Source organism: Pyxicephalus adspersus, chromosome 6, assembly GCF_032062135.1.
Source record: "Pyxicephalus adspersus chromosome 6, UCB_Pads_2.0, whole genome shotgun sequence".
NCBI classification, from domain to species: Eukaryota; Metazoa; Chordata; class Amphibia; order Anura; family Pyxicephalidae; genus Pyxicephalus; species Pyxicephalus adspersus.
The window spans coordinates 21613603-21619700 of record NC_092863.1 but is presented as its reverse complement, the minus strand read 5'-3'; the positions used below and the strand labels follow the sequence as shown (position 1 = coordinate 21619700).

At 38.8% G+C, this 6098-nt stretch overlaps 1 protein-coding gene across 4 annotated transcripts in view; it reads right to left on the bottom strand.

Moving 5' to 3' along the window:
• Positions 1 to 1601: 1601 nt before the first annotated feature.
• Positions 1602 to 6098, bottom strand: part of SOCS7 (suppressor of cytokine signaling 7) — a 190073-nt gene continuing 185576 nt past the window's right edge. For all 4 annotated transcript variants that reach the window (XR_011921318.1, XM_072414919.1, XM_072414916.1 and 1 more), the window contains one exon: positions 1602 to 2979. The gene's annotated coding sequence lies outside the window, so the exon portion shown is untranslated. The remainder of the gene's footprint in view (positions 2980 to 6098) is intronic.

Genomic DNA, 6098 nt, shown 5'->3' with positions numbered 1-6098 from the left:
GGCATTCATAGAGCTTGGCCAGAGTGACCATTAGGCTCTTGGTTACCTCTCCGACTATTGTCCCTCTTGCTCGATTGCTCAGTTAAGCTGGTCGACAAACCCTGGAAGAATCCTGGTTGTGCCAACCGTCTTCTATTTGAGAATTATGGAGGCCACTGTGTTCTTGGGAACTTTCAGTGTAAAAGCATCTAGTTTGTAGCTATCCCCAGATCTGTGCTTTGCAACAATCCTTCAGGCAGTTCCTTTGACCTCATGGCTTGGTTTTTGCTGTGATATGCATTCGCTATGAGTCCTTCTACAAAGAGGTGGGTGCTTTTCGAAATCACGTCCAATCAATTTAATTTACTACAGGTGCACTTTTGTGTATATTAGTACAGAAACATCTTAGCAGCCATCAAGAGGTATCTAAGCTAAACTTGCAAAAGGTCTGAATTTATATGTAAATGTGATATTTCTATTTTCTTTTCAATAAATGTACTAAATTATCTAAAATTATGTTTCCACTTTGTCAAAATAGGGTACTGAGTAAAGATTACAGAGATTAAAAAATATTAAAACAAATTAAACATCAGGCTGCAACACAATAAAATACATTTAGGTTCCCTGCTACATAAAAATATTTAAATATTTTTCATAGTTTTTCCATAGTAAAAATGCTGAGAAGATGATACAGGATTACCAGCTTGTTTTTAACCCCCGTAGCAGTAATCCCGAGTCACACTTGGAGTCTCCTAAAACTTAAAAAAACACACTTGCCTTGCTCCGTCGGTGTCCCCCCCCCGACCTGCTGGTCCCTGCAGGTCCTGGGGACACGTCCTTCTCCTCTGATCCCCAGCCGCGAACTGCAGAGAAGATCTCCAGGCTTTTCCGGTTACATTGGTGAATGCGTTGGTGCGGGCATAAGGATCGGCAGGAAATTCAAAAAATTTTGTATTGGATTCAATACAAAATAGCTGAGTCCAATACAAAGAAATCTTCATATGATATATATCTATATAAACATTATGTTTCACAATTTTTTTAACAGATATTTTTGTTTTTTTTATTTAAAGTTTATAATAAAATGTTTTAAATATTGGACATATTTAGTGAGTTATGCCTAACAAATATAGCCTACAATGTAAAATAAATTTCCATGCAAAAAAAAATGTAACAATTTTTGCATGGAAAAATGCACAGAATTAGAACGCTAGGGGGGTTAAGTCATCACTTGATTGAAGAAAACAGTCAAAAAACGTCTTGATCTTGATGCGCAGAAAAGTTTGGAAGAAATGTCTACCTTTTTTGGACAAAACAGAAAAAGAAGAAAAAAACTGATCAATCATAGTGGTGTGGAATCAATGAGTGATTGAGAAAAGGGCATCTTTATAAGATTGTGCTATTTTGCCCTGTGCATGAGATTACAGGAAAGTTGCATTTAGAGATATTCAACTTTGATTTTTTTAACTGATTAAACACCTGCCCTGAAGTTCATCTTTAACATCTTGGTGGTGTGTGATGGACAAGAAACTTCTATCCCCACAAAACCACACCTTAGATTCAGACTTAGGAACAGGGCAAAACACCAAGGAAGACGCAAAAGCAGACATATACACAAAAAGTGTCAGTAAATCTAAATTGTTTATTTTTTTTAACCTGGTTTTGCGCCCTTTTTAAATATCTGACAAAATGGCAGAAAACTAATATTAAAAAGTGAATTTGAGAATGCAAATGAGAGAAAGAATTAAGCATATGCTTCATTCTCATGTGGATAGGAGGGACTGGAGAGACAAAGTAGAAGGATTAATCACTGACACGAAACAATTTATCTGGAATTTCCTATTTACCATCTACAAAGAAAAAAAAATGTAGCGTCCAAACATATTTTAAAAATGTAAAAGAAAAATGTATCCTTCACATGCCTATAACACAATATATACAAACAGAGCTTTATATGATCCATATTTCTTCAACCAATTTTACCAATCTACCAATTATCATAGACTAAACCCAGTAAAGAAGCTTACTCAAAGAAAAAAGGGACATGTGGCTGGAAAAAAAATAAATTACAAAACACAATACCTTCTTTAATAAATTAAGTGTAAAAAAATTCAGAAAATGATAAGGGATTATAGGACAGGGTTAGGTTTGTGCTGTAGATTTTTTTTAACTTCCAAAATAAATTTGCATTATGATGAGAATTATTTTTTTTTGAATTTCATAAAATGCCCTCTCAACAAAAAAAATGATGATGCAGAGACCAATTTCCTAAATGTATACGAGATACTGTCAGCAATCAGGGCATATGGTTCATTTTCCATATTACTATTCAGATAATTGATGATTTGTCTTTCAGTGGTTGTTATATTCCAGTGTTAGCCATGGGTTCAAGACACCAAAATATGAGATATCAAATACATCACAAAAACACAATGACCTCCTGTCCCAAAAAAAAAATATATGTACACTGTTCCAAAGTGCCACAACTTTTCAGCAGACCACAAACAAAATAGTCAGTAGTATAATCTGTCAAATTTGACCTTAAGGAAGGTCGTTGGTTCATTAGATGTATAAACCCAGTGGAACATTACTAAATGCCACAGATTAGAGTCACTTCTGTTGGAGCCATAAGCCCATGCAATTTAAAGAGTCTTTTAAGTGTTAACAATACACACATTAAAGGGTTTAAGTATATTAAAAATAAAATGAGATGATCACTGGTACAGTAGTTGAAACATGGATGGACATCCATGCTTGGATTCTTCACAGAAAATAAAACTTGAAGGAGTAAGACACGATTGATGTTGGTGGGAGGGATCAAGCAACTTCATGTAACCCTGTGGGATTTCCTTGGTCCAAAGAAAAGGGATGACACGAGCTGTTACAAAACATCTTGCGCATTCTGTCTCTCTTTATTTTGAAAAGTTGTCCACTGAAGCGTTGCTCATCGTTCATTTCTTCGGTTCATGAGGTTGAGCAGTGTTCTAATACCAGAAGTTCCTGACAAAAGACAAATCTTTTACTGTCAATGCATACCTTAATTAGCCTATTTGGGCTATAGAGGTGGGTATAGAAAATAATTAACCCCTTGAAAACATTCACGATTTGTTGCTTTGCAAACTGAAAGACACACTAATAATTTTTCTGGATATATTTACTCAATTCAACTTATAAAATCCAAATATATGCTTATTTTTTGTTTGATAAATATTCACCCACACCCCTCCCCCTCTGTCAGCACTTTGTGGAACCACAAACTACCTTTTGTTTTAATTACAGTTGAGTACACATTGAGTATGTTGGGATACTTATCTCAATTTTGAACATCTAGACTGTGCAATATTTGCCACTCATCCTTACATTGTTTAAGTCAAATTGGGTGGTGATCATTGGTGGACTGCAAGCTTCAAATCATTCCACAGATTTTCAATCGAGTTTAAGCATGGGCTTTGAATAGGTCACACGTGAACACCCTTCACACTAAAGCACAGTCTTTTACCACTGTGAAATTAGTTTATAACCCACTTCTTGAAAGTTGAATTGTATCAAGGATTTTGTGAGTTAGGGTAAGGATTTCATTTTTTTTTTGCTCTGGAATGAAAGTGATTTCTAAGTTCCATTTCCCATTTGGCAAAAAAGGCCAGGAAGTGACCCTCATTGGGAGTAATTCAGAGATGATAAAGTCTCAAATATGTCTGAGTACAGCCAAAAGTCCCACAAGTTAGTGGACAGGCAAATTAATATGCTGGTAAAGATGAAAGAAAATGGGAGAGCTGAAGACTCCTGTAGACTATAGGTTTCCAACCACTGGTCAACAGACAGGTACCGGGTGATTGGGCTGTGCTGAACTAGGGTATAGAAGAAAAGGATTTTTAATGTACACCTTTTGTTCAACAGGGAGGAGTGGCAACACTAATATGGCACCCTAACTGAGCGGCTTTATAGTAAAGTGCGATATCAGGGAGACCAGGGCCCCCATAATTCTTGGGTGTGTGCACTGGCACCTCTTTGAAGGAGACACTCCCAATTACACTAAATTACAATACCAATCCACCATGAAAGAATAGTATATTGTCTGGGTCTCCACAGGCAGATAGCATGGCATCACCTAAGGGCAGTGTGTAGGTGACACCAAGTTTTCACTAGGGCATCCTACAAGGGGTGGTGGGCTGGTTACCTTGAGACCACCAGGCTCTTTGCTGCTGGGGGCCACTAGGTTGCAACCCTTGGGGTCTCCCTATCTGAGGAAAGCTGGAACAGCCTCGGTGTGGAGACAGGTGGCAGACCAATTGAGTTAGATTCCAGGCACAGGTCAGGGCAGGTGGCAAACACATGTAGTAAGAGTCCAGGCACAATTCAGGGGAGGAATAGCAAGAAACACCACACAGAGTGTTACCACCGCACCAGCCTCTATTACTGCTAAGGCTAAATAACCTTTGCCGTTTTATAAGCTCCTCCTCCCTGGGCTTTGACAGTGTCAGCAAGACTGCCCACAGGCACGTGAGACCAGGAAATGCTGGATGCTAACTCAGTCAGAGACAGAGAGCCAGTGCTGCTCTTGGCAGCTCGATGAGGCAGATGATCACAGGACACTGCAGAATGGCCCATTGGGAAGCGCCGTGGGAGAAGTATCAAGGCTGTAATTAAAGCAAAAGGTGGTTTCACAAATACTGACACAGTGTAGTGATCCTTTGTTTATTTCTGAAAATCTGTTTTTGTGAACTGCTGCTGTTTTATCAACACAAATGAACACTAAAAGCAAATACAAAAATCTGCACATCCACTAGTGCAATAATCCCGTATTGACATGATTTTTATTGATCACTACCATCTTAATTTACTCTGTAGTGCAGATATAGTCACCAGCACTATTTCTGATCACGCTATGGTACGGACCTCACTATATTTGAGTCCTTCTATCGATCTACGTAAGTTCTGCATGGTGTAAAAGTCGGTTGATGATAAACTGTTACTTGTTACTTGTACAGCCTAGAATCATTTTTCTCAACTTACTTGCAGAATTCACAGAATTTGGACAATTATTGAATTTTAAAATTAATCTTTCTAAGTCCAAAATTTTAACGAATAATGTACCACGACCTGTTGCTCTGTTGTTAAAATCTAGTGTCCTATTCACTTGGTAACCTAGAGCCCTCACGTACTTACGAATTAAGCTTACAGCCTGACGCGACTTTATCTAGCGAATCATGTACGTTTATTAAATGCAATCAGAAAAAATATTCAGAGAGCACCTCTCTTGGATGGGGAGAGTTAACGCTTTGAAAATTAATATCCCCCCTAGGGTACTTTATATTTTACAGATGCTCCCTATACAGATTCCACCTTCGTTTTGTAAATGCGGTAATAGTTTGGCCACTTAATTTATTTGTTACCCTTCAAGGGCTAGGATTTCTTTGAAAAAGGTCCACCGCTCCAAGACTGATGGAGGTTTGGGGCGCAACTTAACTTTATTCTAGGTGGTATTGTGTGCCTACACATTTGCACAGTATGTCCCCCCAGGATTTACCTGTGCTGGAAAGGATGTGGGTCAAAAGGCTCTATGTTACATATATGGTGGTTATACCCAATTATTAAAAGATTTTGGCGTAAGGTATCTGAACTGATTGAGACGATTTCAGGGTTTTCTTTGGAGTTTTCTCCCTGTCCATTAGTACTTATAAACACTCAGTTGTGCCTTACCTTCTCAATGCGGCTAAGCCACAAATACCGTGTTATTGGAAGGACTCCAGGGAGCCCCCACTAAAATGCTGGTTTAACCCCCCAAGCGGTAATCTCGAGTGTGACTCGAGGTGGATTTTAGCTGCAAAAAGCAGTAATCCCTAGTCACATTTGGGGTTGACTAAAACTTAAAAAGAACCCATTTACCTTGTTCCGTTGTAGTCTGCTGGAGTCCTGCTCATCCCCACAGGTCCTGGAGACATGTCCTCCTCCGATCTCCAGCCGCAAACTGAAGAGACGATCTCCAGGGTTTTCCAGTGACGTCGGTGCATGTGTCGGTGTGGGGGATGTCGGTGCAAGTGTCAGTGTGGGCAGGAGGAGCGGAGGAGATTTTTTTTAACAGATTTTTGTGTTTTTTTATTTAACCACCTAGCCGGTAT